Source organism: Halichoerus grypus, chromosome 2 (genome assembly GCF_964656455.1).
Source record: "Halichoerus grypus chromosome 2, mHalGry1.hap1.1, whole genome shotgun sequence".
Classification (NCBI taxonomy): domain Eukaryota; kingdom Metazoa; phylum Chordata; class Mammalia; order Carnivora; family Phocidae; genus Halichoerus; species Halichoerus grypus.
The window spans coordinates 147,482,679-147,495,548 of record NC_135713.1 but is presented as its reverse complement, the minus strand read 5'-3'; positions in this window follow the sequence as shown (position 1 = coordinate 147,495,548).

Sequence of the window (12,870 nt, the reverse complement as noted above, 5' to 3'; positions counted from 1 at the left end):
CCTGAGGGGCTCTGGGCACAAGTTACTCCTGCATTCCCCACGGCCAGCCAGCCTGAGGCTCATGGTGCCCTGGATGCACCCTACCTGGCAGGCTCTTCTGCCCCTGAACCAGAGGCGTAATGAGACAGTTATGCAGAGTAGTCGTCTGCAGAAGCCTGCAGTGGCCCAGAATGCAGAAGCTGCGGATGGCTGCAGAACCCTCATGAGGGACATGAGGACACCATTGTCCACCTCATCCCCACCAGACCTGCTGCCCAGGGAAGCATGGGCTGAAGGGTGGGTTCGGGCAGTGCATGCTTCATGTGTGTGTGAAGCATCGAGGGTGTGAAATGTTCCCAACTTGTGGGGTCATGGGTCTCTTAGCACTGTGGCTTTAGTCCCCAGCCCCCTACCGTGGTCCTGCTGTCCTAAGGCTCCATCTGCCCCAGGTCTCATCTGCATTTGGTTTCAGTGCATGGTTTCCTCAGCAACAAAGCAGGCTCAGTCTGGGTCCCAGGGAGTACTCTCTCCTTCTCAGCTACTGTTCAGATATTACTCCATATTGCATACAAGTAGATTGAGTTGGATTGTTTCTTCCCATGTGACTTCCCTCGAGAGCAGTGCATTCACTAGTGCCAAAGGCCTACTGGACACTAAGCAGATGGAGGGGATCCGTCCCTGGGCTCATGGAGGTAGCATTCTGAGAGAAAGAACACAGTGCAGTGAAGCAATGTCGGTGACTCCTGGGACCAGTGTGTGAGCTCAGGGGATGGACAGAGGGGACTGGGTGATGGACTAGTTTGTAGAGGGAGGTGTTCTCTGAGGAGTTCCTGTGGCAACCCTAAGTGGCAAGGTGCATGGAGTTTGGGAGCAGCACTCCAGGGGAGATAGGTAGTGAAAGGGGGTGACATGCAGACATGGGGAGCTAGAGGGTGCGGTAGAACGAGGAACATGTGTCCTGGAATCCACAGGAGGTCTGAGCAGGACCAGTGTGGGATACAGGGGATTGCGTAGTTTTCACTCAGTCCTCCACAGGGACATCAGCTGACTGGGCAGAGAAGAGCAACCCGGGCACATGGGTGTTTACCGGGAGGGAGTCCAGGAGGGCATTTTGGTTTGGGGCATGAGCGAGTAGGAGAGTGGGGCCATTTGTGAAGCTGAACTGGGGAGACCATTTCTGGATTTGTGTCGCATTGTCCCACGGGGTTTTCTTCATTTTCACAGTGGAAAGCAGAGGTCTACAGAGGTTTCTACAAGTTGCAGCACAGCCCTGAGACTCACTGTGTGTTGTGACACTCTGAGAACCCTGTTTCAGGCGAGTCTACTTAGGGCATGGCCGCAGCTGCACCTGGGACAGCCCCTCCAGCTCACCACCCTGCAGTCAGGTCCTCCCACTGCTGCCAAACTGAGGGGTGCAGTATGAGCAAGTTGAAACTGTCTTCAGTTTTCCCCTGTGGAATTGAAATGCTGAATTTGAGAGTGTGGTTTAAGGAGCTCACTTCCATTTCAGGAAACCCACACCTTGAAGGAAATGTTCAGGGTTAATTTTGGCAACAGAGTTTCCCAAAGAGATGTCTTAATTTGCCCTGAATGAATGGACTCCCCCATCTGTGGGGTCAGTCATGATGGACTGTAGAGAGAGCTGTTCTGGAAGAAACAGAGATGGCTTGAAATGCCTGATCCGTACTTTGGGGGGTTCAAGGATATTCTCTTCATCCTGTCTTATTGCGACGATCTGAAAAGTCACCCTACTCCAGCAGTTCTGTGTGATGTGGGTTCCCCAGTGCAAGAGGAGAGGCTCGCTTTGGCTAAACAGAGCAAGAGGTTGCCAGTCAGGAAGCAAGCACCTGGGGCTTGCAGCCCAGAGGAGGCTGGACCAGGGATGGGAATGGCCCTGGGGGTATGCCTGAAGGGAGAATACTTCATGAGACCCCTGGTCCTGTGTTCAGTGGTGAGTGGTCTGCTTCCCCTAGGGAGTGCCAGGTGGATGTGAGAGGACCCCACACCTGCCCCAGGCTGATGCAGAGGGAGGGAGAGACTAGCCTTTGGGCCTTCCAGGTGAGCTGACTACCAGGCTATGCTCCCTTTGTGACTCCACTGTGATGGCTTGGATGAGGGTAAAGGTCATTCCCAAGCTGGCATTTGCAAAAGTGAGTAGGGAGGGGAACTTGTGTCTAAGTTCATACCAGTCAGCCCACCAGCTCGGGGCTCACCTTTTCTATGAGGCCTGAGCTCCCTCAGCAGGTCCTGGGAGGATGATATCTAGGATGAGGACACTAGTAAGAGGGGCCACCTTGACTTGAGTTTTGAACAAGCCCAACAGCAACGCCAGCCATCTCAGTAAGCCCATCCTTCTTCCACCAACATAAACAAAATTTCTCAAATGACGTCCATACACGGAACACACTTTTCCTAAAATCTTCCCCTCCCAACTAGACTTTGGGTCCTTACAAAGGCCTCATCCATGCACAGAAATAAATTCAGCAAACAACATGTTTTTAGCTGTCATGTGCCCTCATCTCTGGCTTCTGGTAAGAATGACAGGAAGATGTGACATTCCCCACAGGTACACTGTAACTTCACGGCTATGTTTGGCCAGCCTTCAGTTTGCTTCTTCTGGTCTGGGCACATAACTGGGGCTTCCCGTACTAGCCACACTCTTGTAGACCCACCACCTGCTCACACACCAGAATGAAGAAGATCCAGAGTCACATGACATAACACCCCAAATATGCAAGTTGGATAATTAAGAACATTCACCATGCCAATGTCCAGAAAAATGTCATCTTGAATATGCCACACAATCCAAAGATCGCCAAGATCAATGATGACCTAGATGTTGGGATTTCCAATGGGTTTGGAAGGAACCATTATAAAAATGCTTCAATGAGCTATTGCAGTTGGGATTGAATCAAATGAAAGTAAGTCTCAGGACAGGAAGATATAAAAAAGAACATAATTAACAATTAGAACTGAAAAAAATGTAACTAAAATTTTTGCAACGCAGTAAATTGGCTCAGTAGGACAATGTAGATGACAGAGGAAAGGGTCAGTACCTTGAAGGTAGAACAACAGAAAGTATCTCATATGAACAATGGAGAGAGAAAAAAATCTACAAAAACAAAAATCTATTCATGTCACAAGAATCTCAGAATGAGGAAAAAAAGAAAAGGAGGGATTAAAAAGTATTTCAAGGAAATGTAAAGGAAAAAAAAAAAAGAATATTTTAAGAAAACATGGCTGATCATCTCCCAAATTTGACAAAAAACATGAGCCTAAAATTGAAGAAAATGAACAAAACCCAAACAGAGGGAACCCCAAGACATCCGTCAAGACACATGGTATAGACTAAATTTGATCCCCCATCCCACTCACATGTTTCAGTTCTAACCCCTATGAAACTGGACCTGGCACCTTGGGAGGAACATAGGTTGAGATAGGTCACAAGGTTAGGATTCTCATGATGGGGTTAGCATGCTTATGAGAAGAGACACAGAGAACTTTCACTCTCCATGCACACCTGCAAAGAAAGGTTATGTGAGCGCAAAGCCAGAAGGTGGCTATCGACAAAGCTCCAGGAGGATAGGCTTCCTCAGAACCTGATCAAATTGGTGCCTTATGTTGGACTTCTACCCAGCAGATCTGTGAGAAAATGCATTACGGATGTTTAGCCATTTTCTAAACCTAGCATTTGGTGCATTTTTATACAAGACAAGAAAGGAGGATTCATAGGGTATAACACTGGACTTTATCAAGATTAAAACCTTCTGTTGTAGTAAAGATCTTGTTAGGAGGATGAAGAGACAAGCTATAGACTAGGTGAATATATTTGCAAACCACTTATCTGACAAAGAACTTCTATCTATAATATATAAAAACCCAACACTCAACAGGGGGAGGAAAAAAAAAAAAAAAAACTATCCAAATAGCAAATGGGCAAAAGACATGAACAGACATTTCAGCAAAGAGAACATGCACATGGCAAATAAGCACAAGAAAAAACTGTACATTAGTTGCCATGAGGGAAATGTAAAGGAGAAACCTGATTGAAAATCACCACTACCTACCTTTTAGGACAGCTCGTTAATATAAAACACAGTAAAAACATCAAATGTAGGAAAGAGCCAGCTCTCCTACATTGCTGGTGGGAATGTAAATGGAACAGTCACTCTGGTAAGACAGTTTGATAGGTTCTGCAAAAGCGAAACATAAATGCGACAACCCAGCACTCACTGTCCTGGACCTTCATTCTAGAGAATGAACATTTAAGATCCCACAAAACACTGGGCCCAAATATTCACTGTGGGATTATTTGTAGTCTCTAAAGACTGGAAACAAACAAAAATATCCCTCAAAAGGGGAGCAGATGAACAAACTGTGGCATTTCCAAACTAGGGAGCACAACTCAGTGATAAAAAGTAATAAAGTTAGGATAACACAAAACGTGGATGGATTCCAGGTATATTATCCTGAGTGAAAGCAAACAAAAAATAACCACATCACTGGTCACAGCTGTAGGAGTCCCCTCATGTAACAAAATGCCAACACATCCAAAGTGTAAAACACAGGGGTGAATGGCATGGAAGGGATGGCTGGGGCAGGGGTGGGTAGCATGAAGGAGATCTTTGTGCTGATAGAGTAGTTCCATACCTGGATTGTGCTGTTGAACATATAAATGTCCATGACAAAGTGACAGACCTAGACATATCCATCATACCACTGTCAGTTTCCTGGTGCGAATAGTGTCCTGCAGTGATGTAGGATGTTACCTTGGGGCAAAATGAGCCAAGAGTGCCTCTGCAACGGGACATTTCTGTACTATCTGAACCTTCCTGTGAATCACTAAATGTACCTAAATCCCTCCCTACCTATAGTATTGCTCTACCTTTCAACACACCTCAGAATAGTTCCCTAAAGCTATCAGTCCCACCCTGGCTCCTTGAAGCTCCAAGCTTCCCCAGGACCCTAATGTGTGGGTGTTAGGCAGCAGCGTTGGAGGCAGGAGGAACCTGGTGCTGCTCTGTGAGTGGGCAGGTGCTGGGCTGTGATGTGCTGTACCCTAAGGGGCAGAGAAGGCCAGGTGTGGGACAGGACAGAGGCAGGACCTAGACTGCTCTCCTCCTGAACCTGCTGTTTTGAGTTTGGGAAGGAACTGACAGGACATGGACCTGCTTCACAGCCTGCCCTCCCTCCTCTGGACAGCATCTGTCCCCTGCTCTTGTAGATCCCCTCCCCAACCCTGCCTTCTCCTGCATCCTGCTCACACAGCCATCCCCCCAAAGTTGCCCACATTTTACAGATGAAGGAATGGGGGCTCAAGGGGTGAACTGCTCTGCTTCACACCCCCAAAGTGGGGTCCCAGCACCTCCAAGATCCTGCTGTGTCCAGAAACATGTGTCTGGTAAGTGGGGTCTGAGCAGGTGGCCACTAGAGGTTAGCAGCTCTGGGATCACATTGTGATCCACTTCCCCCTCAAATCCAAGTGACCTGGACTCCACCCGCCTCCCCACTGGCTCCTGAAAGCAGCAGCCCTCCTATAAGATCAGACACCTTCCATCTTAGAGATACTAACCTCTCTCCTCCCAAGTCCCCCTCATTTTGACCTTCCCTAAGAGAGCTTTTTCATGGCTCTAATCAGTTCATGCCGAGGTGATATGAGCACAGTGCCTTGAGCTCCCCCAAGGGGCCATGGCTCTAGGCTCTCTTACCTCCACTACAGTCACAGGCAGACCCCAGCTCATTAGCACCCACAAGGCACTGGAGCTCCCACATCCTGTGTTGAGGTTAAGGGATAATCTCTGGGGGAGAAGACAAACCTGGAACCTTACTTTCCTCCTTCCTTCTGTCCAATGCATGGCAGAATCCCAGCTCTGCCTATTAGAGGTAGACACCTTCCTCCATATCCACAGACACCTGAGTATTCCATGCGCACCTGTTCCCACCTGTTCCTACCTGTCTCCTTCTCTTCTTTACTCTGTCCATCCACCCCTGCACATGGAGCAGCAAGTAATAATCTGTGTCTCCCCCAACTTCTGCAGTGCTTCTGTGACTCAGAACAGAGAGCCCACACTCCAGGCTCCTCACTCCAGTCTGTACCTACCTCACCCACAGGAAATCATCCAGAGGCAGAGAATGGTCCCCTGCTTCTGGCCTCCCTCCAGCCTGGTTCCCTCATCTTGTCACATTTACTCTTCAGAGGTCTGCATCACACAGGGACATGCAGTCAGGAAATACTAGCTCTGGTGACCAGAGTTTGGAAACTTCATGCCAGGGTCCAAACTCAAATTTGCCAGAGCATGTGTGATGGGGCTAGGGACATAAACCATTTTTGCAGAAATACCTACATATGGACATTACAGCTTATTTTTTCCTTCCTTCAGAATGGGGATGACCTCAGCAGCTGACCTTGATTTCTACAAAACAGGATGTCTGAAAGTGTTGATGGGGATCGGAAGGTTGTGCTCAGGGTCAGCTCTGCATAATTCACTGACACTTTCTCAGAGCTGTGGAGGCCCCCGCCCACCAACTGGAGAATGTGATGACTTATAAGGCACAGTAGTGACGGTAACCCAGGCTGTACATCACAGTCACCCAGGGGTTGTTTCCTGTACTCATTATGAAATAATGGTTTTAAGTTATTTAGGCCTCTGAAAAATATTAAAACTCTCACTCCTGGAGATGACCAAACTTTTCCAAGCTCCGCATTTATGTCATTTTGGATGGGAGGGTGCAGGGACATCACCACTTGGATGACGTTGCCTGGGAGGCAAAACTTCCAGCAAGTCCTTGATGTACCCAAAAAATCTCTCCACCTCATAGACCTGAGCCTGCTTCTCACCCCACTACTTGACTTGTTTTTCTAAGGTCTCCACCTCTTCTTCCAGGCTGGAGCACCTCTCCTTCATCTGGAGGACCTTTGCCAATGAGTCCTCTGTACTCAGGGCCTGGGGTCTCTTCTACAATCCCCTCCAGTCCCCCCACCTCATCTCCTGCTATGGGTTCTATTTCAAACTCTCCAAACTTTTGGTTTGACTCCGCTTTTTGGCTTGGTATCCTTTTCTCTTGAGGATAATTCTCAAAAAGATGAGGGCTACCCAGGTGACAAGGACTTTAAGCTGAAGTCTATCCCTGGGCACTGGTGACTCACTTGTCCTGGGGTCGCCTTAGTTAAAGGGCTTCCAGTCAGTTTAGTGTTCTAGAGACTTCTTGGCCCAGTGCAGAGCTGAGTTGGAGGAGTCATGACCAGAGGGCTCCCAGCCAACCTGTGTTCTGGGGACCCAATTGTCCTGTGCTCTGTGGGGTTGGAGGGTTTTGGGTCAGAGTTCTCATGCTCAGCCTGATGTCTGAGAGACTCAGCCCAGTGCCAAGCTGAAACAGAAGGCTTGGGGTCCCAGATCTCCCAGTGGGCCTGGTGTTCTAGGGACTCGATTGCCAGCTGTCTCCTCAGTTGAAGGGCCCTCATTTGGAGGGAGTCCAGTCATCCTGTTTTCCAAGTGAGTCCTTTGCCCACTGCCAAGCTGAGTTGGAGAGTCTGAAGTTTCCTGTTTGGCCCAGCGTTGTGAGGACTCAATTGCCCTCTGCTTTCTTGGGCTGAAGAGCTCCCAGATAGAGGACTCCCCCTCAACCCAGTGTCCAGGGCACTCCTTTGCCCAGTGTGCAACTGGGTTGGTGGTGTCATGGTCTCAGGGCATCTATTGGGGCTGGTGTTCTGGGGACTTTGTTGCCATTTTCTGTACAGCAGTAGAAGACTCCCCTTCTTTGTCCCAGGTTCCAGGTGGCTCCTTTCCCTGGTGCTGAGTTGGGTTGGAGGGCTTTTGGACTTAAGGCTCCTGCTGGGCCCACTGTCCAGATAATACATTTTTCCACTGACAGGTCTGGTTGGAGGGGTTTTGGTCAGAGGGCTCCTCAAAATCCTGTGTTTGAGAACCTGATTGCCTTATGCTCTTCTGGGTTGGATAGCTTTTCTTCTGAGGACTCCTTTGCAGTCTACGGTCCAGGTGATTCATTTAGCCATGTCAGACTGTGTTGGAGAGCTCCTAGCCTAAGTGCTCCTGGTGTTCTGGGGACCTGATTACCCTGTGGTTGGCAGGGATGGTGTCCTCATGATCTCAGGGTGCTTCTGTTCAGCCTGGTGTCCAGGGGATTCTTGTGCCCAGTGCTTGGCTGTGTTGGAGGGCTCCTGTTCGGAGGATTCGACCTCAGCCTGGTGTCAAGGGTCCTCATTTGGGCAGTGCAGAGCTTGGTTGGAGGTTTCATATTCTCGAGACTCCCAGGAGGCCTGATTTTCTGAGGATTCAATTGCGCTGTTCTTTGTTGCATCGGTGCTCATGCACTTGGCCCAGGGTCTTGGTGATTCCTTTGCCTTGTACAAAGCTGAGATGGAGGGCCCATGGTCCTAAGGCTCCTGGTCACCCTTCTGTGCAGATGACATATTTGCCTTGTGCCAAGCTTGGTCGGAGGGGGTTTGGTCAAAAGGCTCCTGGCAAGTCTGGTTTTCTGGGGATTTGACTGCCCTATGGATCTCCCACAATTAGACAACAAAAAGAAATAAAATGCAGCCAAACGAGGAAGAAGTAAAATGTTCACCATTTGCAGATGACATGATACTCTATACAGAAAACCCTGACGATCCCAGCAAAAAACTACTAGAACTGATCAATGGATTCAGTAAAGTCCCAGGGTATAATATCAAGGTGCAGAACTCTGTTGCATTTGTGTACACTACAAATGATGCAGGAGAAAGAAAAAATAAGAAAACAATGCTATTTGCCATTGCACTCAAAATAATAAGATACCTAAGAATAAACCTAACCAAAGAAGTGAAAGACCTGTACTCTGAAAACTACATAATAGGGATGAAATAAATTGAAGATGACAGGAAAAAATGGAAAGATTTTCATGCTCATGGACAGATTGTGAAAATGTCTATACTACCCAAAGCAATCCACACATTTAATGCAATCCCTATCAAAATACCAACAGCACTTTTCACAGAGCTAGAACAAGCAATCTTAAAATTTGTATGGAACCAGAAAACATCCCTAATAGCCAAAGCAATACTGGAAAAAAAAAAAAAAAAAAAAAGGAAATGGGAGGCAGCACGATTCCAATCTTCAAAATATATCAAAAGGTTTAGTAATCAAAATAGTATGGTACTGTCATAAAAACAGACACATAAGGGAGGGGCGGAGAAAGATGGTGGAGGAGTAGGGGACCTGGATTTCATCTGGTCCCTGAAATGCAGCTGGATAGGGATCAAACCATTCTGAACACCTACAAATTCAACAGGAGATCGAAGAAAAGAATAGCAACAACTCTCTGAACAGAAAAGCAACCACTTTCTGGAAGGTAGGATGTGCGGAGAAGTGAATCTGAGGCGTTATTCGGGAGGATAGACGGCGGGGGAGGGGGCCTCCGTTGGCCGCTTCTGGCAAGTGATAGAGCCACGGAGCACAAAATCGGAACTTTTAGAAGTCTGCTCCACTGAGGGACGTCGCTCCAGTGGCTAAGCGGGGGATGGAACCCTCGTGGGACAGTGTGGTCTCAGGACCCTCGTGGTCACAGAAAGACCGGGGGTGCCTGAGTGCGGCAGAGCTCCCAGGTATCGGAGCAGGGAAGCCGGCTGCAGAGACGGAGCCGAGGAGCGGGCTCTCAGCTCGGGGTTGTCATAAACCGTGATCTGCGGCACAGTCGGGCCACTGCTCCTCCAGCAGGGACCCAACAAGCGGCAGATCCAGGGAGATTCCCCTTCCTCCCCCGGAAGGACCGACGTGGGAGCGCACCGCGGGGATCTGCTGGGTTTGGAGACTCCACACGGGGTCGGGTGCCAGATAGAAAGGCGCGGTCACAGGCCGGGTGAGCACTGAGTGCGGCCGGAGACCGGGGAGATGGGAGTGACTGACGGCTTTTCTCTGGGGGCTCACTGAGGAGCGGGGCCCCGAGTTCTCGGCTCCTATGGGGCAGAGATTGGGAGGCGCCATTTACACTCTCGTCCTCCCAGGCTCTACGGGAAGCTTGCAGGAAACAAAAGCTACCAGAGAGCAAACTGGAGCAGATTACTTATCCCAGACTGGCAAGGGCGGGGCACTTCCACCACCGGCAGAGACATTTGCGAACCACGGCAACAGGCCCCTACCCCAGAAGATCAGCAAGAACAGCCAGCCAAGACCAAGTTTACCCATCAATGAGAATGGCAGAACTCCAGCGCTAGGGGAATACTGCAGATAGAATTCATGACTTTTTTACTATGATTCTTTAGTCTTTTACAGTTAATTTTTTTAACTGTCTTTTTTTTTTTTTGAATTCTTCTTTTTCCCTTTTTCAAACAACATCCTTTCAATCCCTTTTTTAAAACAAATATTTTTTATTTTTGATTTTTAGAGTCATATTCTATCCCTTCATAGTAGTTACCCTTATTTTTGGTATATATATATAAGTTGTTCTCTCTTTAAAATTTTGAGATGCAGTTTCTTCTAACAGACCAAAATATACCCTAAATCTCTAGTGTATGGCTTTGTTCTAGTCTCCTGCCTGATCACATTCTCTCCCCCTCTTTTTTTTTTAAATCCTCTTCTTTCTTTTTTCAACCAACTTCTTATCTTATCAATTCCTCTTATAAAATCTTTTATAATTTTCTTCTTTACACTCATACTCCATCCCTTCATAGTATTAATCCTTATTTTTGTACATATATAAGTTTTTCTTTCATTAAAGTTTTGGGAGGCACTTTCTTCTAACAGAGCAAAACACTCCCAAAATGTAATGTGTGGCACTGATCTATGCACCATCCTGATCATATTTGATCATATTCTGTTTTTGTTTTGTTTTGTTTTTGTTTGTTTTTATCTTTTTCCTTTTTTCTTTTTTCTTTCCCTTTCTTTTCCCCCGATTTCAGGTCTTTTCTGATCTGTTCGGTGTATGTTTTCTGGGGACATTGTTACCCCGTTAGCATTTTGTTCTCTCATTCATCTATTCTCCTCTGGACAAAATGAAAAGATGGAAAAAATCACCTCAACAAAAAGAACAAGAGACAGTGCTGACTGCCAGGGACCTAATCAATACAGACATTAGTATGATGTCAGAACTAGAGTTCAGAATGATGATTTTAAAGATATTAGCTGTGCTTGAAAAAAAAATGGAAGATATTAGAGAAACCCATTCCAGAGAAATAAAAGAACTAAAATCTAAACAAGTCGAAATCAAAAAGGCTGTTAATGAGGTGCAATCAAAAATGGAGGCTCTAACTGCTAGGATAAATGAGGCAGAAGAGAGAATTAGCAATATAGAAGACCAAATGATGGAAAATAAAGAAGCTGAGAAAAAAAGAGAGATAAACAACTACTGGATCACGAGGGCAGAATTCGAGAGATAAGTGATACCATAAGACGAAACAACATTAGAATAATTGGGATCCCAGAAGAAGAAGAAAGAGAGAGAGGGGCAAATTATAGCGGAGAACTTCCCTAATTTGGGGAAGGAAAAAGGCATCAAAATCCAGGAGGCACAGAGAACCCCTCTCAAAATCAATAAAAATAGGTCAACACCCCGACATCTAATAGTAAAACTTAGGAGTCTCAGAGACAAAGAGAAAATCCTGAAAGCAGCTCGGGAGAAGAGATCTGTAACCTACAATGGTAGAAACATTAGACTGGCAACAGACCTATCCACAGAGACCTGGCAGGCCAGAAAGGACTGGCAGGACATATTCAGAGCACTAAATGAGAAAAATATGCAGCCAAGAATACTATATCCACCTAAGCTGCCATTGAAAATAGAAGGAGAGATAAAAGGCTTCCAGGACAAACAAAAACTAAAGGAATTTGCAAACACAAAACCAGCCCTACAAGAAATATGGAAAGGGGTCCTCTAAGCAAAGAGAGAGCCTAAAAGCAACATAGACCAGAAAGGAACACAGACAATATACAGTAACAGTCACCTTACAGGCAATACAATGGCACTAAATTCCTATCTTTCAATAGTTACCCTGAATGTAAATGGGCTAAATGCCCCAATCAAAAGACACAGGCTATCAGATTGGATAAAAAAACAAGACCCATCGATATGCTGTCTACAGGAGGCTTATTTTAGACGCAAACACCACCAGACAGAATGTGATGGGTGGAGAACCACTTGTCATGCTAGTGGACATGAGAAGAAAGGTGGAGTAGCCATCCTTATATCAGACATACTAGATTGTAAACCAGAGTATAATAATGATAAAGAAGGACAGTATATCATAATAAAGGGGTCTAGGCCACAAAAAGATCTAACAATTTTAAATATTGATGCCCCTAACTTGGGAACACCCAAATATATAAACCAATTAATAACAAAATTAAAGAAACACTTTGAAAATAATACAATAATTGGAGGGGACTTTAACACCCCAATCACAGCAATGCACAGATCATCTAAGCAGATCACCAAGGAAACAGGGCTTTGCATGTCATACTGGACCAGATGGCCTTAACAGAAATGTTGAGAGCACTTCATCCTAAAACAATTAGTAGTAGTAGTAGTAGTAGTAGTAGTAGTAGTAGTAGTAGTAGTAGTAGAAGTAGTAGTAGTAGTAGTAGTATTTCAGCTGCTGAGCTAGGTCAGAGAGCTTTTGGTCTGAGGGCATGTGTTTCAAGGACTGGCACTGTGTCCAATGATGTGGCGAGTCCATCTCCCAGTACTTACTTGTTTCATAAAACTCCCTCTCTGCCAGGAGTCTGGAGTCATTGTACACATTTTGCACATCGGGTCAGATGGATATTCAATCATTCATGGTCCCTGTGCTGAGCTGGGTTGGAGGGCTCCAAAGTAGTAGTGTGCTCAGTGCACCATCAGGTTGTGGACTCAGCTTTCCTGTGCTGAGCTGTGTTCTGAACCCAGAGGTGTGGGGCCCAG